General features: G+C 43.4%; 1 long non-coding RNA gene across 1 annotated transcript; it reads right to left on the reverse strand.

Annotated features, from left to right (window-relative positions):
* Nucleotides 1-1,133: 1,133 nt before the first annotated feature.
* Nucleotides 1,134-27,608, reverse strand: LOC119159947 (uncharacterized). Its single transcript, XR_005108174.2, has 5 exons — nt 27,516-27,608; nt 26,145-26,279; nt 19,193-19,312; nt 16,741-16,797; nt 1,134-1,397 (listed from the first exon to the last, which is right to left on the reverse strand). It is a non-coding gene; the product is annotated as an uncharacterized LOC119159947 (long non-coding RNA).

Genomic DNA, 27,608 nt, shown 5'->3' on the forward strand with positions numbered 1-27,608 from the left:
TTTGCAACAGCCCAATGGAACTCTCACTTGCAACATCCTTGTCTAACTAGGTGGTAGCCTCAGTTAGCTGGTAAATCTACATAGTCATTATATACTTGTTGTTTTCTTAGTTTATTCTAGGTATGTCCTTTATTGTGAACCTGGGCATTCAGTAAACTGACGCTTGAGTGTCGCTAAGTTACCCTGCAAGGAGCACACAACGACGTAAGGGACCTGAACAAAATACGGAATCTAAAAGCCTAGCGGACCGATCTGGTAACACCTGAAATTACACGCTTGTTCTCAAAGTACACATTGCTTAATCTGTTTAAAATTTGATGGGAGATCCCACAGTGCAGATCACCTTCAGAATTATGTGCACCATGCTTTTGAACTATTATTAATAAAAACAATGTTCAACCAAAGATGCGTTGGATGCCAACGCCGTGAAAGGTAGAAGAACTATTTCACGGCGTTGTTTTAGCACCTCCTCTATAAACATAAAAAACTTCGACAACATGTTACCTGTAAAGGGTACCATAATCTGTCACAAGTTATATTACAGGTATTCCGGAGGGGTTTTCCGAAGATGAATAAATAACATGTTTCGTCACAAATGCGTGACCATGAGGTAACGCTGGCACCTAATGGTTTAGACAATAAAACATTCCCTTTTAAATTCAGAGTTTGCCGGGTAAATCTAAATACGCCCCTCCTCCCGACGAAAGAAAAATTGCGTGTATTCATTGAGGTTTTTTGTGCTTATTTGAAAATACAAAGCCCTAACTATGAGCCTAAGAGAAACTGTGCGAACAGCAAGGACCTATTGCCACAGGCAAGCGTGAAAACTACTTTGTGTTAACACTAAAAAAATGAACAGCATGAACTAAGCCACTTGTGAAGCATTACAGCTGTCTATTTTTACGTATGCCTCAGTTTGCGAATGTTTTTGCGTGTAAAGATAGGCCAACGAAGACCACCCACTCTTCAAAACAGCCGTAGCTAACACTATAAATCATATATCAAAATATTATTTTTTTATGTTTGCGCTGTTTCTCGTTCGCTCTTGCTTGTGTGTTTTTAAATCCCCGCCACTTCTTATCTTTGGTCTTGATATTATCAATAAATGAAAAAAATTCCCAAACTGCAAGTACTTCTTTACGAAAACCATTTATTGGAAATCGCACCTAATTCAAACTTAGATCTTTAGTCACTGTTTGTCATTTAGCGGCCCGGTCTTTGATGGCGTGGATAACGTTTGCCATGGTAGAAATAAGGGCTTTTTATTTTGGGACCCGGACGCTTCGCGTGCGCTTCTTTCAGTAGTTCACGGTCCTCCACAACAACATGTATTACATCATTTTGGAGCGTATGAAGGCTTCTTGCTTCCATTCTTGCAAGTACCTCGGCACCGTTTTCTGCAAGATAGAATATTTTATTCTGATAAGCGACACTCGCGACATTTACTGATATGAAAAAAAAGATGTTTCAGTGCACCACACAATGTACGGGGAAGCTATATATGTGATATATATGAGTGGGCCAGGCAGCAGCACTACCGGCGGGATGCTCAGTAATCCCTTCTGCTTCGTTCTTCAGGTTTTGGCTGTGCTTCAAGAAATTCGGCTATCACAGCGCGGCTGCCTCCCTGGAATCAAGCAAGCCGAACTGCTACGCAGATATGGACCGGAGCCATCGCCGCTTGCCGACTACGGTATCAGCAGCATCAAAAGTCCTCACACCGCAAGATGGCCATTGCGACCATCTTCGGTGACGTCACATCACGTGTCCATCTTGGAAGCTACAAAAGGGCGTGAACCGGCGAGCCACCCCAGTGGGCCAGGCAGCAGCACTACCGGCGGGATGCTCAGTAATCCCTTCTGCTTCGTTCTTCAGGTTTTGGCTGTGCTTCAAGAAATTCGGCTATCACAGCGCGGCTGCCTCCCTGGAATCAAGCAAGCCGAACTGCTACGCAGATATGGACCGGAGCCATCGCCGCTTGCCGACTACGGTATCAGCAGCATCGAAAGTCCTCACACCGCAAGATGGCCATTGCGACCATCTTCGGTGACGTCACATCACGTGTCCATCTTGGAAGCTACAAAAGGGCGTGAACCGGCGAGCCACCCCAGTGGGCCAGGCAGCAGCACTACCGGCGGGATGCTCAGTAATCCCTTCTGCTTCGTTCTTCAGGTTTTGGCTGTGCTTCAAGAAATTCGGCTATCACAGCGCGGCTGCCTCCCTGGAATCAAGCAAGCCGAACTGCTACGCAGATATGGACCGGAGCCATCGCCGCTTGCCGACTACGGTATCAGCAGCATCAAAAGTCCTCACACCGCAAGATGGCCATTGCGACCATCTTCGGTGACGTCACATCACGTGTCCATCTTGGAAGCTACAAAAGGGCGTGAACCGGCGAGCCACCCCAGTGGGCCAGGCAGCAGCACTACCGGCGGGATGCTCAGTAATCCCTTCTGCTTCGTTCTTCAGGTTTTGGCTGTGCTTCAAGAAATTCGGCTATCACAGCGCGGCTGCCTCCCTGGAATCAAGCAAGCCGAACTGCTACGCAGATATGGACCGGAGCCATCGCCGCTTGCCGACTACGGTATCAGCAGCATCAAAAGTCCTCACACCGCAAGATGGCCATTGCGACCATCTTCGGTGACGTCACATCACGTGTCCATCTTGGAAGCTACAAAAGGGCGTGAACCGGCGAGCCACCCCAGTGGGCCAGGCAGCAGCACTACCGGCGGGATGCTCAGTAATCCCTTCTGCTTCGTTCTTCAGGTTGGTGATAACCGGCCATCGCATTGTTTTCGTAGTGACAACCCTTATTTGTTGCTGCTGCCTTGCCCACACTTTGTACTAAATGTTGTTACTTATATTTTCACCCTAGCAAAAAGTTTATTACTCTGTGGCGACATTGAAACAAACCCCGGTCCCTCCCAAAGTGATACGTTGCGTGAGTTACTGGCCGGACAACAAAAAATAATGGAAACCATGGCATCTATGCAATCTTCTCATGAGAAGATAGAAAAGAAATTGTCTTCAGTAAGCGACAAAATGGAGGCAATGGAGAAACAGCTGTCTAGTCTTGCCACATTGGGCGATAAGATTAAAAACTTAGAAGACCAAATGTCCCACCTTGATAGAAACTTCGTGGCGCTTAGGGACAAAGTAGATGATTTAGAAAATAGGAGTCGCCGAAATAATCTAATCATCTATGGTCTTTATGAACCCAAGAATGAGACACATGAAGAATTGGAAAAGAAATTTAATAAGGACATTGTAGAAGATAAACTGGGACTTAAAGCGGTCAGCATTGAGCGAATTCATAGGTTAGGCCGCAGTATGGAAAATAAAAATCGTCCAATTGTAATAAAGTGTCTGGATTATAAAGAAAAGCTGTCAATTTTAAAAGTTTCGCATAAACTTAAAGGCACTTCATTGTCTATTGCGGAAGATTTTTCGCATCATGTCCGTGAGCAGCGAAGGATGCTTTGGAAAACTGCTCAAGACGAAAAGGAAAAAGGGGCTAAGGTAAAGCTTATCTATGATAAGCTAAGTGTAAACGGCGTTATGTACGGTTGGGACAGTGACAAGAAATGCCGCTTTCGGCTGAAAAGTGATAGGCGGGTTTGACAAAGGCAAAATGATGATCGATTCTTGAAACTTCTTAACATCAATTGTAGGAGCGTAGTCAATAAAAGCACAGAGCTTGAGGGGCTAATTATCGCTAACGATCCTGATATTGTTATACTGACTGAGACATGGCTCAGTGATGAAATATATGATAGTGAATTCGTTCCATCAGGATACCGAGTTTACAGGAAAGACCGTGGTAGTAGGGGTGGTGGAGTTTGTATAATCTACAAAAGTGCGCTTAATGTATTGTTGATGCCTGAAGTTGCCTACATTGAGTGTTTATTCTGCAAAGCCTATAGTGGCGGCCTTAGGTATATTGTTGGTGCCATGTACAGACCCCCTAACTCTGATGCTTCTACCATGGATGTGTTGAAGGAGTATTTATGTGACCATGTCAAACCTGATGATCGGATAATCCTATCTGGTGATTTCAATTTGCCTGATGTTGACTGGCTAACAATGTCCCCCAAAAGTCGTAATGACAAGGTAGGAGAGGCAATGCTGGATATTGCTTTTGCCTTTGACCTTACTCAAGTTGTTGAAGGCTTCACAAGAATTCAGGATAGCAGTAAGACTCTACTAGATCTTTTCTTCGTAAGCGGTAGCATTTTCGAGAACGCCACATCTCAAATCATGCCAGGAATTTCCGATCATCAGGCCGTCTTCCTTAGCCTCAGCAATGTTAAAGTCGACAAAGCTAACGAAGTTTCATATTTTCGAAACTTTTCCAGAGCCGATGACGAAGCTATAATAGACGTGCTTTCGTTTCATCTAGATAATTTCTCTCGCACTGATGCAAATGTTCACAATCTTTGGGCTTCTTTTACAAAACTTATACATGAATGTATTGAACAATTTGTGCCATTGATACGCAAGAAAAACAAACGTGTGAATGCCTGGATAAGTCGTTCTACTATACATTTGCAGAGAAAATTAAAGAGGTTAAAGAAAAAACGTCGATCTGTAGGCGACTGCGTAAACCTGGAATCCAAAATTTCAGATTTGTCTCACAAAGTTAAAACACAAGTTGCAGCTGACAAAGACAAATATTTTTCAGTTTCTTTACCTAGTTTCATTACTAGTTCGCCGCAGAAGTTTTGGCAAGCAATTTCCCCATCTTATACTGATGTGGATGCTTTTACCATTAATGGTGTGCAAATTACTGATGCCACAAAAATTGCAAATGCATTCAATGGGCAGTTTCAGTCCTGCTTTACTAATGATGATGGCAAACTGCCTAATTTTGTGTCACCATTACCGCCGATGCCTGACATTACCGTAAGTGAAAAGGGAATTTTCAACATGCTTTTGAAACTTGATGTAAAAAAATCTAGTGGTGCTGACGAAATACCCAATGCCTTTCTCAAAAGGTACGCTGAATGGGTCGCCAAATATCTTTGCATTCTTTTTACAAAATCGTTGAAAGAAGGACAGCTGCCAATCGATTGGAGGACAGCCAAAGTGAAACCACTTCATAAAAAGGGTAAGAAAGATTAAATTAGTAATTATAGGCCAATATCACTATTGTCAACAGTTTGTAAGTTGCTCGAGCACATAGTTCATAATCATATTTCGGAATTTCTAACTGCTCATAATGCCCTATCCGAGTCTCAACATGGATTCAGAAGAGGCTACTCTACTTGTACCCAATTAGTTCAGACCGTTTACGATTTTGCATTGACAATTAATAATGGTGAGCAGACTGACGCAATTTTTATGGACTTTTCAAAGGCGTTTGATAAGGTTTCTCACAAAAAATTAATTTCAAACTAGACAACATACTCAAAAACAACCAGTTAACTAAATTGATTTTATCTTACCTTCATAGCCGGCAGCAATATGTTGTATTTAAAGATAAATGCTCTGAGAGGGTTTCTGTGGAATCTGGCGTCCCCCAGGGTTCGGTACTTGGTCCGCTTCTTTTTCTTTTATATATCAATGACATTGTGAATGACATACCCGTTAACATAAAACTCTATGCAGACGACTGCGTTATTTACTCCGAGGTAAAAAATTCTAATGACCAAATAAAGTTAAATGCCGCATTTCAAAAAGTTAAATCTTGGTGCGACAGTTGGCAGATGCCCATAAACTTTGAAAAAACCGTATTTATGCGCATATCACACAAAAAAGAGCCCCTCTTGTTCCAATATTGCTGTAACAATATATACCTTGCTGAGGTGCAGTATTACAAGTATCTAGGGGTTTACATTACAAACAACTTGAAGTGGAATAAGCATATCGATTATGTTGCAGCTTGTGCTAACACAAGACTTTCATTTCTTAGGAGAGTTCTCAAGCACTCCACTCCCACTGTGCGCTTGCTGGCGTACAAATCAACAGTTCTACCCATTCTAGATTATGCAGTCGTTATATGGGATCCTTTTACGTTGAATAATAAAAAGAAGATTGAAAAAATACAAAGAAAGGCAGCCCGTTTTATATACAACAGTTATGGTCGCACATCTGTTAGTGCACTGCTAGCGAGAGCTAATCTTCCACCAATAACTGAAAGAAACCGAATTTCTCGTCTCAAATTTTTATATCAACTAATTAAGAAGCACTATAAGATAGACACTAGCAAATTATTGTCTTTCTCCTCTGGGTATCCGACAAGGCATCGCCATAACCTCTCCATTACGCCCTTTCAGACACGCAATAACTGCTTCACGTATTCATTTTTTCCGAGAACAGTCGGGGAATGGAACAACCCAACTAATGACGTTGTTTTACAGCCATCACTTGAAAAGTTTGCCTTGTGTTTAACTGCATAATATATATGTGTGCATATGTGTGTATGTATATGTATGTATATATGTGTATATATTTGAAATTGTGTAGAATTATCACCCGTGTGTTTTTTTTTTCTTTTCCAATCCTTGCGTATGTGACTCTGTTTCTGGAATATTTATTATCCTGTACATTTTGAATTGTATTTTGTCGCCATGGTTGATCATGTATTCGTGAATTTTGTATATCAGTTTTTCCTTTTTTTGTAATTCCGAGAATGGTACTTTGCTTCCGTATTTTGTTCTTGTTCAACTAGGAACATTTTATGATTGTACTTCCCACCCTGCTATAATCCCTCATGTGGGATTGCAGTATCTACAAATAAAATAAATATATACTGAATGCGCTCGCCCCGTCACTAATAAAAGTGGTGTTAATGCAAATACGACTATTTCTTCTCAAAGCAGCCGGTGACAGTTAGATCATCAAGCTACTCGAGTTTTAAAAGAGATCTGAAAACAGCAGCTCTGTGTACACCGCGTGAGATGCAGGCTTTTTTAACACGAAAAAATCTTATGCTAGCGCCCACGAAGACTTCAATGACACAGATTTGTAACGTAAGTGGAGTAAAAAAATTTGCAGGTTCACAAGACTAAAAAATTCTGCAGATCCCACGCACCTTGGAATCGACGTCAATGCGAAGCATGCAGAGGGAAAGTGACCGTGATTGAACTTGTTTAGTGAGCGACACGTCTTGAAATAACGCTAAATATATCTACTAATAGTGCACGCACAGACATATGTTGAAGAGTTGCAGATGTTTATATATACAGTTGTGTGCACTTGCACAACGATGCCAACTGGAACATGCATATGAGCAATATCAGAAACTGATATGAAGCACTGATGCTCACCAGGATGCCTGCCCTGGAAAGCGATACATAGGCCAACTTCAGCGCATGGCAACTAATCACAATGGACGTTAACCCGACAAGACGGCTGGATGAAATGAGTACATATGTATTTTTTTTAATTGGGCGGGCAGCACTACAACCACTATTGACGCTTCATGAACATTAGCGTCTATTTAAAAGTAGTTCTGACACCTGGCGTAGCTCTGTGGTAAAAAGCTTCATTGCGGCGCAGAATGCTTGGGTATGATTCCAGCTGGGACACTGACAATTATTATTTGCATTCGTCGGGTCGACGCTACCGATGTCGGGTATTAACGCTCGCGCGTTAAAATTGGCCATATGTGTTTTCTCGTTGTTCCTGGGTAGATCCTGTCACCTGTGGCACATACCCACATACTAGCGGCACATACCCACCCGTGAGTATGAGCCACGTCTGGCAGGAAGTGTTTGACAACGTACGCGACGGGATTGTGACATTATTCATTTCATGACCAGCACGTCATAATCGTCATACCATCTTAGCCTTCCATGTTAATTTTGGTTCACGCCAAGTTAAGGGGGCGACCACAAGAGCACCCAAATGTAAGCGGCTAGATAGATTAGATAGATAGATAGATAGATAGATAGATAGATAGATACGATAAAGTCACCGGAGTTTGCTAAAAAAAGGTTCGTCATCCGGATTTCCACCCGTGTCCTCCGGTTTCAAGGCAATAAATGCCGCGCACGCTTTCCCTGCGCCATGGTCGCATACTTTGAACCTTTAAAAAAATACGCCTTTTATAACTGTCACATTCCTTTCAGCATTATTGGTAAGCTGGGTAATGCATCAATACCTTAGCATTCGGGATTAGTTCCTTCAACACGTCGTCTTGATTGATATGTGGGGTTTAACGTCCCAAAACCACTATATGAATATGAAAGACGCCGTAGTGGAGGGCTCCGGAAATTTCGACCACCTGGGGTTCTTTAACGTGCACCCGATTCTGAGCACACGGGCCTACAACATTTCCGCCTCCATACGTCGTCTTGAAGCATCCGTCTCATTCGGCGCGTACATAAACCAACAAGAATATTTGTTGGTGTTACGAACCACGTGCGCAGAAACCGTTACTTCCTTTTTCTTCTGCCCACAGCAAGTTATTAAAGCGAGACATGACACGGACCGGCCTTGAGAATGCCTTGAACAGGTCGTGCATTCACAACATCTCAGCGAGCTTCTAAGCTCAAGTGCCCTGGTTTATGACATCGGGTTTTCCTGAGGAGTTTACTGCTTCTGTTACTGAGACTATCCTGCGGACCAGTAGGGCAGAGCAGAGGCAGGGATAGGATCCGTGTACCAGAGATACTGAGCGTGAAAGGATAGCCATTGTCCCGTTGTCCCGTACATACACCAGATATCAAACAGGCTCAAGAAAATTGGAAAACGTGTGGGAGTTCGTGTAGTGTTCTCTGCACCGTTCAAATTAATCAGTCTCACCAAATCTACAAACCTTCTGAAAACGTAGTCTTCAACCGATTATAGAGTTAAGCATAAAAACATATATGTGGCATGCTCCCGGGAAGTTGTCTGTACGACCCCACTTTCCAGCGGTGCACGTTAAGTCGGAACGACCGAAAGGTGTCTGAACGATCAACTGAAAGTACACGCTAACAATGTTAGAAACAGGAAAGACGGTTTTCTTGCTAGGCACTGCACTAAGTGCAACTGTGTGCCCCTTCTCTAGGACACTGTGACACTGTATAAGCACAGAATTGAGCGCACCCGAGTTATCGTCAATGCCCGCAGATGGCACCTGAACAGGTGTCATGCATTAGCAATCCCTCCGTGTCTCTGTTCGAGAAGGTACTGAGGTTCCTCGAAGGTTTCAGTGCGCTCAGTTACTATATTCCTTTTACGTTTCTGCTTTGTTTTATTATAGACTTTTCTATGCGTTTTTCTGTGCTTTTGTTTTTTTCCTTTTCCATGCATTGCTCTTCGTGCCACATGGTTTTTGTCGCATGGTTACTGTCTCCTCTATACGTTTTCACGCTCTTCGCCATGAACTTAGTTGGAAGTTAGCCTTCGTGTCCTTCTTGTATCTTTGTCGTCGTTCTGTTCTCACACTCTAACTATCGTCATGTCATACCAACTAGCCCAAACATTCTCACTTCTAACGTAGGTCACGCTTATCGACGGTACGTGCTCACGTACCTACGAGTCCTTACACGATGCTCAAACCAAGCAAGCATGACTTGAACGACTCCAGCAGTCTTTTCTCGTCATCGTTGTCGCTTTTAACGTTGTTGACGACACCACCGTTCAAGCCGACGTTGCGAAACATGCTCCAAAGAACCCGTAGCGCGTTGGTCTCGTTCGTTTTGTTCGTGATGCTCCCAACCAGCGTAAGGTCGTTGTCGAACCCCAGTCGGTCACACACCTTGCAGCTGTGCCCGAAGCTGTGGTCTTCAAAGCCGCGTTTGAAACGAGCGACAGGCTGCGCAAACTGCTTGGCTCGCCCGCTTCTTTCGCAGACCGCTCGCGTTCATGAGCAGCTTCCGGAGCCGCCTCTTGTTGACGACGTTTGCACGCCGCTTCTCGCTAACGTACCTCTGGTCCTAAAGCTCCTGCTCTCATTTCGCCGCTGCTTCTCGTGCACGAAGCCTGGAATTCACAGCTCGGCGTTGCCGTTACATAGCTGCTTTTTGTGCACGAAGTTAAGAATCCGCAGCTCGGCGTTGCCGTTCCGCCGCTGCTTGTTGTTCCCCGAGTAAAGGATTCACAGCTCACTTCAAACGCTTACGTTCAGCGTTGTTTCGCCGCCTTGTTTTCTACGTTGCTTGCTGCTGTTGACGCTGAAGGTGGTGAAGGTGCGGTAACGTTGCCTTGAACGAGTGTTGGGACGATAATTTGGGCTGTGCCCCAGTACTGATTTGAGGTAGTGATGCCATCTACTACTCGAGTCAAGCAAAGCATCACGTCAAACGAGAGAGGGGAGAGAAAGGGGAAGAAAGGGGAGAAAGAGGGAGGAAAGCAGAGACGAGCATGCGCAGTGAGAGATTTGACACCGACGACGAGTGACATGGTGCGGCTAAAAAATGCTCCGCGTTTAAATTGAGCCTAAAGAATACAAAGTTTTAGTCACACGTCCACCTCCGCCGTACGGACGCAATTCGCTAGCCATTTTGCTTTGGCAGGCCGCGTCCTTACAGCTTCTGCGGACGCATACCTTATGTGTGTTTAGAAGTTGTTAACGATTTAGAGTAGCCCCGCCACGGTGGTCTAGTCGCTAAGGTACTCGGCTGCTGACCCGCAGGTCGCGGGTTCAAATCCCGGCTGCGGCGGCTGTATTTCCGATGGCGGCGGAAATGTCGTAGGCCCGTGTGCTCAGATTTGGGTGCACGTTAAAGAGCCACAGGTGGTCGAAATTTTCGGAGCCCTCCACTACGGCGTCTCTCATAATCATATGGTGGTTTTGGAACGTTAAACCCCACAAATGAATCAATCAACGATTTAGAGTACTCGGTACTCTACTATGGGAGAGCTTAAAACCGTCCCGTGCGCTTCCCTTGAATGAAGCGGTTGATGTAGTGCCTTATTAGGGGCGAAGCTCCTTATAGCGGCACCCATTCTAACCTCGTAGCCGTCGTACTGTGTAACTATGGTTACATTTTGACCTCCACGGTGGCGCCGGTCAGACATTTTTTCTGTGCGTTGTTGAAGAATAAAAAATAGTACTCAATGTACATGCCAATGGCTGCTAATGGGGAATGAGAGGCAGGAACATTCGACATTTAGTTAACGCGCACGCTGCGATCCCCATTAGCAGCCATTGGCACGTACATTGAGCACTATCTCAAAAGAAAGGATTGCTACGTTATACTCGCTGGGTTTAACCTCCTTAGTTTTAGAAAGGTTTAGCGAACGTTGAGCCGCAGTGCCAGGAATACAACGAACTAGTATATACCACGAAGTCGAGGTGGTTAAAGGTGGGAAGTAGATACGAAGCGCAAGCCGTAAGAAAGTAAAAGCCGAATTTTCCTGTCTCTCATGCCCCATTAGCAGTCATTGGCATGTACTTTGAGAAACATCTGAGAGAAAGGGTTGCTGCGTTATACTCGCCGTGTGTAACCTCCTCCGTTTTAGAAAGGTTAAGCGAGCGTTGAGCCGCACTGCCATGAATACAGTGAACTAGTATATACCATGAAGTCGAGGTGGTTAAAGGTGGGAAGTAGACACGAAGCGCAAGCCGTAAGAAAGTGTGCGTGTGCCACCTCTCGTTTAGACTTTGGAATGTCCGCTAAATGGCGGTGTTTCTATATTGGCAATATATGATGAAAAGAGGCGAGATGGTGGTACTTGGAGTGTTGAAAAGATGCACAAATGGACACACAGACAGATGCATGGATGGACTCACGGATGGCTGCACCGACGTATGGACGCATGGACGAAAGGAGAGGCAGATGCATGGGCGAACGCAGGAACGGACCCACAGATGGACGTGCGGAAGCACGAACAGGCGCACGCACGCACGAGTTAATGGACGCACGGATGGTCACACAGACGGACGCATGAACGGATGGAAGCAAGAACGAATGTATAGACGGATGCTTCGCCCCACTGTCTATCATTCACTTTGTTGATATGCTGCCATTTCTTTGAAGAGCAACACCACGTACCCTGGTGCCAGTTCACAAGCGAGATAACATCCACTATCTTGAACAGCCCTTCCCCTACGCACCCGTTGTCTTCTCGCCATTTGATGGTGGCTTGTACCAGTTATATGCACAGCGTGGGAGTCGCCGTCTGTGTAGAACACACAATGGGCTGGTGGCAGACACGCCACTGTCAGTACTCAAGAAGCTGCAATGCGCAACGCCAGGGGCGGCGTCAACCATGGCGTTCACACCACTTCCACCACCAGCATTTCGAATGTGCGTCTCTTACTTGCTCGCTGCTCATAGTGACGTGCAGTCATCGTGGTCCTTGCCCCCTGGGTGGAGTCAGTATGGAGCCTCACCCGCTCCGCTCAGCTGAGCGAGCGTCGCCTGATTGGCTCTCAACGAAGTAAGGTCCTTAGATGGAACAAGTCTCCAAAATAGCGACACCTTTCCCTTTCCTCCTCGCCTAAGTTCCTGGAGCGCCCCCTTGAAGGTTCAAAGGGTTCATGAATATGCGAATGTTTGGGTTCAGTTGCTACGGTTAATAGATGTAAATAAATGAAACGAAATGGAACAAAACGAGTCGTACAATAAATGTTTCCCTTTTTGAACATAAATGGTACAACACAAGAGCAAGCGGGATGTGCGTTACTCTACTGGCAACTCTGCGCAGTTCTATATTTTACACCCCTAGCCATAGCGTCTCGCGTTTCATCGTAGTTAATCCAGTTTTAACTAGTCCAGTTCTCCTAATGTTTTTGTTTGTGCTGTAACACAGTGAACGGGCTTCTTACTGGATCTTGTGAGTGACCACAGGGCGTGACTTTGCGACGAGCGATTACAGGCGGCTTGTGCACACGCAAGAAAAAACCACGGCCAGACTGGTACGAACACTTGACTAGCAGCACTGCGATTACGTTTTCTTTTTAATGTGCCGCTTTTTGACAATCTAGGTGCCAGGTGATTCTTGTGCGGTGCGTGGATCTTCCTTGAAAGTGAGACTTCTACTCGTGAGATGCCCCGAAGAAGCACGTTTCGGCCTTTTTATGACGTGTTCTGGTCAACTGGTATAGCGTGAAGTGTTCCTGAAGGTGCTTTGATTACACGCCCCAGCATACGCACAAGTATTTGTACCAACTGGCATGCACTAGACGCGCATTATACGCGCGCCTGGGGTTTCATTAATGGCCGACAAAATCACTCGCTTTGCAGATCCGCGTCGACGTACGTCGACGGAGTCGCACGAAAGCATTCACGTGAGATGTTTCATAGCTACACTTCACGGTGTGCTCCATTTCAGAAAGCACTAGGTAGGTTCAAGAGAACGAACCCATTTTCTGTTGTTTTACGGCAACGCAGCATTGTTGAAAAGCGCGGGCGTTGCACTGAACGAGCACCGCGAAACCATCTTGGTCGACTTGGCGCACATTGAAAGGCTCCTCCTCTACAGTTTATGTCCTGGCTACGATTTCGTCTTTGCTCAGAGCGAGAATCCAGCTGGGGCGATATGTGCATGCGTACTCGTTTTGAACCTTTTGCCTGATATTAAATAACACCACCCGCCATTTGCAAGATCACGTGCAAGGAATGCACCAGTGACAGATGCGGATGGCAGAGAAAAAGAGGGGTAATTGAGAGAGTGATGAGGATCGCTCGAGAACATTGAGTGACGCTACCTTGGAATCTTGTTTTATCTAGGGACCTTACAATGAAGAACGCCATTGCGCCTCTAGCGGGAGGAATAAGCACTAGCGTACACATCAGCGCGATGACGGGAGACAACCCCCCAGCAAAAGAAGCAAGCTCCTAAAATATCTCTGCAAGGCATAGAGCAACGCGCATGCTTTGTCTAGATGTATTACCTCCACATTCGCCACTAACGCTCGCCAACTGCGATCGTCCCACGAAATATTGGGGCTGGCCAGCAGATAAGACCCAACGCACATTGCCTTGTTCTCTGGTTGGGCCGCGGTATTCAAAACCTCCAGCATGACGTGAGTAGGCGACCTTAGGCCTAAGGTCAGCGCCCAACAACTCGCGTTTACAGGCTGTCACATTGCTTTCTCTGGTGCCACACTCACTTATGACCACTACGATATGTTTATTCAAAATTGATGAATGTTAGTCGTCAGGATGGAGATGTTTGATGAAGCGTTAACGTGGATGCATCAACATTAAGGGTTGTGATAGCTGTCAAATACCAAAAAAATGCGCAATCTCTATTCTACCAATGTACTGTAAACCTAAAACTACATCTCTAAGGACACATTTCACTTTTGTGTTTTACCGATTCTTATTATGAAAGTATCATACGTGTTTTTTTCCCGGAACTGTTTACTCTCACCTTTCTATGTCTTTACCTCTGTTGGTCTTTCTTATTCCACCGAAGTTATCGAATGTTCTGTTATCGCCAGTAATATTTTTGTAGCAGCCTCAGTCGGGTAAATACTATGGTTTTACTGGAGCGGACGCCTAAAAAGTTGCGTAAATCTGTAAACTAGAGCTATGAAATTTTTTGTTGCATATCTGGGCTTTTGTGCTGATTTTATACTAATGATTAATTCTGTAGTATGTTGCACACTTTTCGTTTTGTGCAGAGACAATGTTTAGAATATAGCTCTTATTGGACAAACTTTTTATGCCAACAAACTTTTATATTTTTGTAGTATTAATGCCTCATACTGCTCATAAATAGCTGTAGAGGACGAATAACTATCAACAAACTGCTTATAAAACATTTTTAAGGGCAAAAAATTTGTAATTTGAGAACTCTTACAAATCTTAGCCCATAGTAACAGCCTGCTTGAGCAACTAATAATTACACAGGCGATATCAAGTTTTAAAGCAAATACTTGCACGGTTCATATGTCCTGCAATGTCTGAACAAAATTTCACCCTGATCTAGCTTTCAGAAGTACCAAAATATGATGTTGGATCACAAGATGTTGCCGTAGAATGAATCGTGCAAAAAGCGTAAAGGTATAAGCCAAAACTCACGCATGCGGCAAAGGTATGTTTTCAAAGTGATTTCTTTCGTCATGACAGCCGCTTATAAAGGGGTTCTGTGAGTAACTCCTCAAGATCCATCAAAGTTCATTGTCTGCCCATCTGTCTTCTATCAAAGCTTGAGAATCATTGTCATTTCGAGAATTTAGTGAATTTCTCAATCGATATGCAATGGCAAGTAGCTAGGTGAACAATTACAGAAGACTATAGATAACGAGTTCTTTTTGGTTTTGGTAGTGACCTTGGGTTATTAAAAAAGCGACTTTAGCCTACTGCGACTTTCTTTGAACCTTCAGTTTTTTTGTTAAGCAAGAAGAGAAACCAAGGTTTTCAAAGAAAAAAAATGCAGCTTTGAAAAAAAGTCTTCTGTTAACCGACTCGCATTTCCATTTATAATTGATATATCAGAAATCTAAAACTTCGGGAATGTCAATACTGGGCGCGCGTACGCAATCAAGCATTTCCGTGGCACTTTACGGTAGCATCGGGTTTATTAGGGCTCACTCTGTAATTTCGAGCATGTAAAGGTGAAGTTGACGTTTATTTCACGAAAAGAGCGAGAAAAAAAATACCATTCTCTATGGGGCCGAAAAAAAGGCTATAACATTTTGCTGTGTACCTGTCCCACAGGAGCACTTACTTTTATTGAAACATGCTGTGCGGTGTCTCATCAATCGAATTCGTGCAAGGCCACATCACTTATTTGGCGGCTATGAACAACTGTATCGTGTTGGAATACAAGATAACTGCACTATTCAGTAGAGTCTTCAAGCTAGTAGAGTCTTCAAGCTTGTCGTTCGTGCACTCGCGGAAGACCTCTTCAAGTCGGAAAGTCACAGCACGTTCGGAGAAATTCTCGAAGCCCAGTAGTCTTGATAAGGGGCCAGAGTGAATTCAGCGAGTATAGTTTATTCGGCATTCTTTGACGCAACGACACTGTCGTAAGTCATGACACTGTGCAGCTGTCCAATGATGTATGACCCGTCGTTTTCACATGCGAATGCCACGTGAATAAAACTTTCTCAACTTAAAAACGTCGAATGCGGAAATTTTGTGGTTACCGACGAAGTAGTACCCTGATTTAGTTATAGTTATGTGTAACCTAAAGTGTTAATGTAGTAGGACGTATATAAAACTAAGTCACTGTCCTTATCTAGAAATTCTGTATATATCAAGTGCTGACTTTATGCACGCTAAAAAGCCTCACTTTCAACATTCAGCAGTAAGCATATATGTTCTGAATACAATTTTGACAATACTTTCAGGTTATAACCATGTAGGAATTATAAAATAAATAGCCATTCTTCGTAACTGAAACTGTACAGATACCTTATTTATTTATTAAAATTATAATGCACAGCTATATCTCTTAGTAGCTACACTCTGGCGCTCATGATTACAAAATTTCGACAACGCTTCAGTTTTTGGAATGCAGGGCTGTATACTAAAAACATTTATTTTAGAGACAATATTCTCTTTTCAAAGGATTTAATTTGCTGGTACGCATACGTGGTGCAGGGTCGGTTAGCCATCTCAACCAATTTGTTACATGCTAGCGCCCGTAGAGAGAATAACAGTAAGACAGCAAGACAAGAATATGAATTATTATCGAAGTGCTATTATTCTTCAGTTTTGTCTTTGTTGCCCTTTTTGACTGGCCATGGCTTGATGGCTGAGAACACCTGGTTGCAATATCTCCTCAAATTTTCGCTCATTAATCGTTGACAAGCGTAAGTTAACGGAGGGCGTCATTATGTCATTAGTAACTACCGACCGAGTGCCAAAGGCTTTTGTCAGCTTATGCCACTAATAAAAAAAGCACTACCTTTCTGTTCCCCAGCTTCCCCGCTGACGTAGTTGAAGCAGATGGTTACATATATCGCTGAAAAAAAAGCAATCATTTTTGTTATATTGAAAGCTTTCAAAAAATAATGGTATTCAAATAGACGCTGTTTTGCAATGCCAACAAAAAACGAAGACACACAATGCACAATTAAAGACCACTTAGAAGAACGCGACGTAAATGAACTACTCATATTTACAAAATTTTGCAATCTCCCTCGAAAGCGGCTTTCAATGTAAGGTTAACCTACTTTGTTTGAACAAAATTCACTGTACAGCACATTTAGGTTCGGCAAATATCTCACTGTTCTAGCATGGTTTTAGCGTCGACTACAGCAGCAGCTTTGCCAATGGCACACCGCATAACTTGATCGCGGAAATCTTGATTTTGCGTTGACAATGGCGCTTCGTTACCATGCGATGAACGGAAAAAAGAGAAATTAACTTTTTGTTGGCCAGACTCCTTGTACTTGAGCTCTAAGATGGGTGACATCATCAGTCCAGGCAGCTATGGGTGGGCCTTTACATTCCTTGTATTCAATTTGATGCCTACATATTCGCACGCGTCTTTTTATTATTTCTTCTCGTGTTCTCGTGCATGGGAAGAGCACCAATGTAGTATTGTCGTATTTGTAAGTATTCGGCTGTTGTTCGTATTATTCCTCAAAATATTGTATTTCCTCAACTTTGTATCTAATTGGTTACCTGTGATGTTGTATGCCCGCTTCCTGTATGGGTCTGCAGAAGACCTAGAGTATTGTTAAATAAATAAATAAATAAATAAACAAATAAATAAATAAATGAATAAATAAATAAATTTCGATTCAGTCTGATTTCACTAGCAAAGTTTAAGGCTGTTTGCAACGCTCGACGCAGACCGCACCACAGCGCTTCATAAAGTTCACATCTGTTTAAGATTATTGATCGAACATTACACGTAGGGCAATAATAGTGAAATTTAGTAAACAGCTTATGCGGACACAAGCCATAACGCTGGGATCTTCCATTCAAGGCACATGTCTGAAAGCGAAACGCTGAACTACTTATCAGACTTCTCCTAAGCTAAAGACTGTTCACGTTACTTTCCGTGTGAAACATTTATTGCTTGATCTTAAGCGGCACTGATAATTTTTGAGCGTGTTCAGAACACTCTGCCGACTGATACTCGAGGCTCCCAAGAGCCCGTGAACCAAATAATATACCGCAGCATGGGACCCGGAATTCACAAAGAATTCTCAAAGTCATTTAGACATTGCCTGCTCTTTACTGGGCTAATGTCACAACAGGCGCAAGATCCCTACGTCGCGAAAACAGAGAATTGCACGAAAAAAGGGAATGAGGAAGCTTCGTTTATTTGTTGATGCATGTTTGACGACAAACAACAAATAATTAAACCATGGTTGGTGTATGGGACGTAAATAATTGTTTTTAATGTATTTTAGTAAGTACGAAATAAGTTTGAATAAAGGAATGTTAATTATCAAACAACCTGCCGCCGACAAAGACCAAGCCAGCAACCTTCGTATTACGAGCCCATCGCTCTACCAATCCAAGCAACGGCTGCAGTCATCTTTCATATGCATATATGTTCATCCAAAGCTCGCCGCGGGGGTCTAGTGGCTAAGGTACTCGGCTGCTGACCCGCAGGTTGCGGGATCGAATCCCGGCTGCGGCGGCTGCATTTCCGATGGAGGCGGAAATGTTGTAGGCCCGTGTACTCTGATTTGGGTGAACGTTAAAGAACCCCAGGTGGTCCAAATTTCCGGAGCCCTCCACTACGGCATCTCTCATAATCAAATGATGGTTTTGGGACGTTAAACCCAACAAGTCAATCAATCAAATGTTCATCCAAAGGAAGTAGTGCTAGTCAGTGCTGTTTGTACCCATTACGGCAAGTTGTGGGCTTACCACGCCATACAAGTCGCTTTGTACGCCACGGTACGTTTAAATAACTGCAATTTATTCTAGTCGAGAGTTGGACGGAATCTCGTCTGGTCGGGACGTAATGGCATTGTATAAAGCAAAAAATAGGACGGTTACCAAGAGGGTGTCAAAAAATATAAAAGGCGTTTGGGCTTTCACACAAAAAGAACAAGGCTTCCGTGTGGAAGCCCAAACGTCTTCGATCACATTTTTTGACACCCTCTGGGTTGGTGTTCTGTATTTTCTTTTTACACTGTAATTAATCCTGCGAAGGGTACGAACAACGTTAATGAAAGAAACTGAAGAGAAAGTAATCATACTCTGCGAACCTAACGGCTGTGCTGCTCAGCTTAGGGTGAGCACCAGCATGAAACAGCCTTTTCACAGTGGGCGTTGTTTAACATCACAAGTGATGCGTTTAGAGAGCTGAAGGTTCTTATTAGACGGAGCAAGTGGATGCTGACTGACACCTTCTTGCCTAGCACGCTAAATAGCAGAATGAGACAGCTTACCAAGTGTGACAAGAAAGCACGTGTTGGAGCTGTTCATCTTGAACTGTTCCTTCCTGCTTCTCGGTAATCAAAATAATCTAAATATGGGCTGTTTTTATATCAGTGTGTAGAAATGTGAAGCTGCAAGAAATTCAATGTAATGACATTAGTAAAAGTCAGTATGCAACTGCATCAAGATAACAGAAGTTCTTACAACTTCCTTATGACGATCTTTGTAGTGATTAGAACGTTGACTGCTAACCTTACTACTTTGAGATCTATGTTTACATTGAAGCATACTTTGTTTTTGTTCTCGCGAGAAGGTGGGGAGACTATTTTAACGTTTTTAGGTGACTTGAGTAGGTGAGACAATTCCTGTTTGCTGAACTGCTATGGAGAGCTTCACAATTGAGAGGTAAAATAAATGCGCAGATCCACAGATAACAGAACGAATTGCGTAGAAAACAATCATATGAACTTCGTTGTTAACTTCACGCAGACACTTATCAAAATGTGTATTGTCATGTGTAACCCAGTGTACTTTGCAGAATGAAGCAGCGGATAACAATAATTTTGTTCCGTATTGTATTCGAGTACACAAATGACTCTAGAGTCGTAATATTAGTAATTTAGTAAAAATTTTAATTAGCTTACACACTTTTTTCGCTACGCCTGTCTTGGCTTTACGTAGGATCTCGCATATTCGGAGAATGTAGAGATTCCTCCATGCCCTGTGACACAACTTCTCAATTGTGCATAGTTGTTTTTCACAACGATTGTTTACATCTCTGAAGCCTATCATAAACGCTGCATGTAAGTGGCGACGTCGATGCGACCTTTGTCAGTGGTAGTTGGTAGCACTGTGTCGAGCACCGTGGCTGGCTTCGGCCTAAACCAACTTGTACAGCGACAGCTGCGCCTTTTCATGCGCTGCCTAATAGTATGCGAAAGTCACGTACAGAATAATGGCATCTCATGTGTCCTGCTCGACGTCGACGTACATAGCCAGCGTGTCAGCGACGGGCTGTTTAGCCGTTCAGTGAGGCAACTGTTTTGTGGGTGGTAGGCGGTGTTTAGCGGGAGCATGTTCTGTCATATCTGAAAATCACCTGCGTCATTTCCGCGGTGAAAGCTGTACCTGTATTGGTGATGAGGACCTCTGGGGGGCTGTCATGCAGGACAGTGTCTTCAACAAAAAACTCTGCCACCTGATATTTGGCAGCCGCAATGCTCACCAAGTGTTGGGACCACGTACCCAATTCAAAGGCAATGTTGTGTGTGTGTTTTATACTTTGTCAAACCACATTGCAACTGCGTTTAGTGTTGAAAGTCAGCGTTTCCTGTGGTACGTGCGTGTGCGGATGTATGTATGTCTGCGTGTAGGCATTATGGGGTTCTACGTCGTGAAAACGTTTACGACCGCGTTTCCAGTTTAAAAGCAGCGTTTTATGTTTTCGTGTGTATGTGTGTGTTTTTGTGTGTGTGTGTGTGTGTGTGTGTGTGTGCGTGTGTGTGCACAAATTCTAGTTAGTAAAACCATGTTGCGACGCCGTTTTCGTTTGAAAGTCAGCGTTGTGTTTGTGCGTGTTAGTGGTCTGTTTGTGAGGAGGTGGAGGAAGAAACTTTATTGTGAGAATCTCGCGGCCTCGGCCGTATGAATCCTACTCCTATACGTCAGCCAAGAGCACTTGGGCCCTCGCGGCGTTTTCGCTCTGTCAGATTGCCCAGAGCTCTTCGTGAGTGAAACTGGGTTGCAGCCGCGTTTCCAACTGAAAATCAGCGTTGCATGTGTGTTCTTCATCAGCCTCTCTCTCTCTCTCTCTACTCTGCCCACGTTGAGTCGCACTCGTCAATCTTAAGAGATAAGAAGCCGGCTTTGCATCGTATGTATAGAAGCGGTGGCTTAGTGTGATTCGATGGCAGATATTAAAAGTGAGTCAAAGAGACTGAGAGAGCCCGGCTTTATCGTCAGAAAGAAACCAGCAGGGCGCAGCAGCCGAGAAGACGGTATGAGAACGAATCACGCGCCTCGAGAAGTGTAACCATACAGAAAACAATGCTAAACAATATTCACATTTAGTTGGGCGTTCGTGCTATCTCCGAGTGCCCAGCTTGCGATCAATTTTATACGGCAAGCTGCGTCCGCAAAGCTGATGTGGAAGCTCAAACAAATCTGTTCCATAAAGTCGCTTATACCTTTCGCTATGTACATCCCGCAGTAACTGAGTTAAGCCAAAGCTAATCTTTACATGCGATGCTCGTGGTGCAGCCTTGATAGTTACTCAAGTTGGTATTTACAAGCTACGACAAACTTTGTTAACAGCTCGTGAGATGACAATCAAGGCATGTTTATCATATATGGTACGATTTATATGACAGACCACTGGGACGCTCAGGGCCGTTTAGTTCATTCATTATATGGCATAAAGGTAGACGTCACTATAACAGAGTGAGTGGCGCATATAGTGGTCCTGTATCGCATAGAATGTACCAGAATATAACTTTCAATGACATGCTTCAAACTCGCTGCACGCGCATGCAGACATGAAAGCCAAGCAATATCGAACGACATGCCATTGCAGTAAATCTTTGCTTGACCCCACAAACAAACAGTGCTGTGCATTCAGCCTTTCCCTGACTGTTCACATTACATTGATTCCCAGAGTACGTGACGCCTGCCGGATTTTTTCATCACGTCGATATAATTTATAATATGTGCATGTTTTAATTGCAGTAAGAGCAATGCTGATAGTCAAATTAGCAGGAATACAAGGTATCTTGCTTCAGAGTACTGTCTACAGAATCTATTGAATCCTCAACAAAGAGGTTGTCTCGAGGGTCTCGCCTCAGCCTGAATTTTCAATCTGTGCGAAACACACGCCCAGCTTGCAATCGATTTTACACTTTAGCCAGCGAAAATTTCACACTTCACTGCACGCGTAATTAAAAAAAGTCTTTACTATCTATGTAGGTTTTCTCGCTCGTCATGTAAGCGCCTATGAAGCACCAGCAATTCCAATCAGGTTTAAACATTTTCTTTTGTGTCTTAAGACTAATACGAAAATGACTATGTATGAGGCATGTAAATCAAAGTAATTATAATATGTATATTATATGCTGATTAACAAGAGGTGCAATTATTCACTATTATAGCAAGTAATTGCCTCTCAAAGGCGTCAAAACATGGGTTGAGTCAGTGTGTGATGTGCCTCTAAAAACCAATACTAATAAATACACGCGAATGCTTCGTACTTTCAATCCCCCATGAAATTATATTCAGCTCTTTCCTACTTGTTAGGAAAAAAATGAAGTCGGGTTTTAGGTAAACGAACAGTAGGTATAATAAGTATACGGACTTTTTAAAAGGTGAGTATGCAATCTCTAATGTGCCCCTCAGTATTGCCTTTGAACGATGGTTTATAAATGACCCGAGAGATGTAGTATAGGCTCTTTGTGGAGTAGACTTTTCATCCAACAGATTGTTTATCTCTTCGTTGCGACGAAGGTACTTGTCAGGCAAAGCTAAGTAATATTTAAGGTGTTTTCAAGTTTTATCTAGTGAAGTGCGTAGAATGTGAATGCATTGCATTCAGGGCTTTTTCTGTGGCAAACATCCCGAAAACTAATTACCTTTTTCCGTTATCGTGTGTCAGGTGTATAAAAATGGCGCCTAATAGACCAAAAGGTACCTGTTTTGTAATTACACCATGTCATTTTGTCATCGCCTAGTGCGAGAACCGATGATATGTCAAGCTTTCAACACATCCTAATTTTCTGCAGAAATATGGAAGTATGCGCTGCGACTACAGAACGTGACGACTTCATGATTGATCTCACCCCCTTCCAAGGTCGCTCATGAGAGAACAAAATTATTGCCTTAAGTGGGTATATTTTTGTAGTTATGCTTAATTTGCACCGGACAATACTGTTTGGCAGTAGATGTGCTTGCATAATGTGCTGCTTGACAGGCAGTCGAGGTAAATCATAATGTAGAAACTGTGAAATTGCGCAGGTAGCAGTTCGCTGACGGTTATTTGAGGTTTAGTCTACCTTTCTTTGAATGTATGAGAGAACCAGCTGGGTCTTTGTGCCGAGAGATGAGAGTATGACTACTGACTTTGTTCAATGTTGCCTGTTTTTGGTCTTTCTGAGGGTCCACCAAAGGTCTGCTTATTCTTGTATGCAGACGGTTTTTCCGCTGGAGTCGGGCATTTATTTGGCACTAGACGCTAGCGCGAATACAGTAGGCAGGAACGATGATAAGAGCCTACTTTGAATAGCGAAGCTTGCATATACCACGACTATAATTTTGTGTTTTTTCTACTCTATTGCATCCCCACTCCCCCCTGCAATGCCATCGGGCTCTGAAGGTACAATGAATAAATAAAAAAATATCACCCAATAAAGGCGCGTTGATCGTGCTCACGCGCTAGCCAATGAGCTTGTCCCCATCAGTTGACAGATCGTAGAATATGCATGCACGCATCGTTTTCTGGGTCTCCATTAAAATTCATGCACGGGAAATCATGCGGAACACTGCTAGGATTCATGCTGCGGTTTACTGCGCTCTGTTTTAGGGACTTCTGCGCTGCAGCTTGACAGTGCTGTGGAATGCTTGCAAATCGCTATGCATTCATTGAAGAGTTTGCAGAATCAGACACTGCGCATTCGTCTTGGACTGCGCCAATGTGTTTCTACCTGCGTCACAAGGGTGCTTGCTAAGGGCCATCCATTCTGGAGTTATAGTATTGTGGATTGCCTTAGAGTGAACATATTGTTACGGTGCATCATCGACAGGAGCAAGCGTCACAATATGACTTGCCTCCGACGTATCTGACCACCACTTGTTCCTGCTGTCTTTCGAAAGACAATGTGTTAAGTTTAAGGCATCATAGTCAAACACTCAAATGAATTATATCGGGATATACGTACACCAAGTGCGATACTTGCATGCCCCCTGTGGTGCCTCGACCAGGCCTAGGTGCACCTTGATATTCTGGCTGCACATATGGCTGCAGCAATGACAATGAAACTGAAATTGCCACACATGAGCACATCCATGACAGAAGATGTTGCTGCTATAGGTGATCGCTCTACAATACATCGTTCAATAATACTGTTTCGCTGAATATTGGTTATTATAAGGATCGTTAAAACGCATCCATGTGAGAATGAGAGATTGTGCTCTTCAAAGGCACCACTTCAAAGTTTACAGGTTACCAAGAATAAGAGCGCTCATGAGCAATTGGTGCATGAACAGAAGAAACTGTCACCACCAAGCTCAAAAAAGACGACTTGAAATTATGTATCAGTGGTTACTAGGACAAACCGGAATTCATTGGAATCAATCTGCCCCCTATGGAGCTTGGCGACGCGGGCATTAAGGAACCATGCAGTGCAGCTCCAATTCCTCTATCAACGACTGAAGAGCAAACACCACTTTGTTTCCTGGCCGGGAACCTTACATGCACAGTTTGGTCCTGTATTAGCTTAGGAACATGTCAGCGATATAAACTTAATCGTTGGGTCTATCTACAAGTCCCATCTCAAATGTACCGCTACAAAATCACACTGTTATTATGTAGCTTGTGGTTGGGTATCCCATTAAATAGGGCGATTTGTTTCACACTGTTAGGGTGCAGCATTTCCATATTCAACTTATCTGGAACTATAAAGACGTTAAAAAATATTCCGTGCAGCAGCGCTTGCTGTGACAACTAGATATGCTCGCACGGGAAGTTTTCCACCAACTCGACTCCAGACCACTTTCTTTAGACAAGCTTCTAGGTCCGCGGACATGCGCTTCAGGGGTGCAGAAAGCCATTACGTGCTGCTGAAAAACTTAAGACCAAGATGTCTGTGGCGCTACTTGTAGACGGAATGTGCTCCTACAAGCGTGCTGGCGATTATCTCCACCCCTCTTCCGTCACTTTTTACGCCATTTTGTTCATTATTCTTGTAAAGAGTAGCAACAAAACATGCGTCTTCTTAACCTCTCTGATTTATTTTTGGCTCTCTTCTTCCTTTCCATCTACCATTCTTCGTGTTCAGCTGCAACTGCATTTGAACTGATTGTATTCACGCAGGCCTCTAAAAATACGGATGTGGGAACATACATTGAAGCCCTCTGCTTTTGCGACAGTAAGAGTTTGTAACAGTGTACTTGGCACTGCAACAAAAAAACTTGCTATCGCTATTCAGATGTAGCCTAAAAGGAGCTACATTGGTGGATGTGCGTAGTACGATATGTCTTAGACAAAACTGCTTCGACCAATGTTCTATGTTGCAGCGCTATTTTATGTTACTATATTATCATAAAGCGTGGGTACATATCATCCCCGCGCATTCTGTCACCGAAGCTACAAGAAGGTCTGTATAGTCAAAGTGATTGTGAAGGGTAGTTGTTCCCCGAAACAAAATATTGCCGTGTTCCGGGTGCTAATAATTACAGGCCAAACTTATAGGGAATAAAAATCACATTTTATGTAACTAAATAGGCAAGAAAGACATAGTTTAGTCTCGCAAAATGGTAAATATAGGCACAACGACATTTTAGAAAAATTTACGTTTTTGAAGAGAGACGTGCGCGACATATGTCTATGTTAAGAAAGTAAAAAGAAATGTTTTAGTTTATGATGGCACTAACGCTCCAATGATCTAGCATAGAAATTTCTTTCCCCGGCATCGTTTGCAGGACACAGTCTCTTCTTTTACTGTCGAGCATGGTGAGCTAAGTGTCCACCATCGAATGAACACGCTCTTGTGTCGATTTTCGGCATGGCTTGGAATGGCAGAACAGGCGAAAGTAGCAAGACCGCAAATAGGCCAGCAAGAAAAGGTCTTTTAACCTTGATTTAACCGGGTCTAACCACACCATGTCAATTTATTCTCTTTCTGTGAATACGAATAAAGGGTCCCTCACTAGGTTTGAGTATTTTGAGTAGGCAGAAAAATTCATGCACTGGGCACTCACCATCTCGTCTGCCAAGATTTGCATCCCTTTGTGCTCTGGTAAGCTGTTAAATGTCAGTCTGAATACCGCTTGCCCTTCACCCCACGGGCGCTGGGCCAAACATGGTGGAAGTGACGTAGACAACGATGAATGGTCCTGCATACGCCAAAGTAGTGCGTCCCAAAGCAAACATTATTAAAGGGGACGAGTGTAATTAGTACAATCTGCCAATTGAATAGAAGTATGAATGTTGGTAGAAATAAGAGAACATACAAACGTAATCTGTGCGAGTCATTTTTTCGTAATGTTTTAACCAGCATGATACGAGACAAATATACCTGAATTCTTTTCATTTATGTTATACCAGTTTTCACGTCGTGCCGACGCCGGCACTGAGAACGCTTGGTGTGTTTTTGGTCCATTGTCTCATAGAGCAGTTCCAGTACTGTGACGCTGCGTGTCGTGGTAAGGGTGCAAAATGCATGCCTGCCTCTACAAACATGTGCACACAGAGAAATCCATTTCACAAAACCACCCAGTACAATACAAAGAGCGTCGAAACAAAACAACACCGCTTGCGTGCACGGTATTTCTTGGGAATGTTATGCCAGTGTAACAATGCGTGCGCATGAAATGTTGATGCATCGGCGTCCTGTGATCTGCCGGCTTTGAGTTACTCCGGTACTGATGAAAGAAGGGTAAAAATGTGGCTTTCGGAATCTACAGCCGGCTTTCGTGGCTCGTATGCTTTCGTGGCTCGTGATGAACCAATTGAAAAATTCTCAAGGTGCAACGCTTTTCGTTGCTCACGCAACTACTTTCAGTGTGTAACTTAAACTTTTTAGTTTCTCATTTCACCCGTTGAAGTTCTCTTTAAGAAGTACATGGCAAACTAAACAAAAATTACACGGACATGTGACATTTTCACCAACCTTCTACTCTCCCTATTTGTTCCAGATCGTTCAAGGGCTGCACAGAACAGCCTGTTCGCGACGTGTGTGAAGAGACGTCGGAGTAAAGCGAGCACATAATAAGACGTGGATAAATACATACGTAGAAACTAATCGGCTTTCCTATTTTATAAGGGGCATTAAGGACTTGATAATGCTGAAAAACGTTTTGAGATGCAGTATAGGTTGTACCTCGCAGAGTTTCGAAAGCTGAATTTTGCCTTGTAGCATAAATACCCGTCTCCAGCTGCACTCGAAAATAAAGTTTTTTGTTAAATAGTGCTCATATAGGCATTGATATTTAGAATAGGCATTCATAGGCAGTAAAAACACTTAAACATCACTTCTTAACCTCTAATACATGCTCATATAATAGAGTGGTACAATAGAAACGCAAAAAATAGGTATTTGACTACATTCCGGTATCTACTAATGACTGTACCTTCTGGTGTAACCCTGCACAACGTAATAATTACGTTTACTTTCTTCAGCTTGAGCATAAGCTTAACCAACTGAGCAGCTTGACAAAGAAGTG

Source organism: Rhipicephalus microplus, chromosome 3 (genome assembly GCF_043290135.1).
Source record: "Rhipicephalus microplus isolate Deutch F79 chromosome 3, USDA_Rmic, whole genome shotgun sequence".
NCBI classification, from domain to species: domain Eukaryota; kingdom Metazoa; phylum Arthropoda; class Arachnida; order Ixodida; family Ixodidae; genus Rhipicephalus; species Rhipicephalus microplus.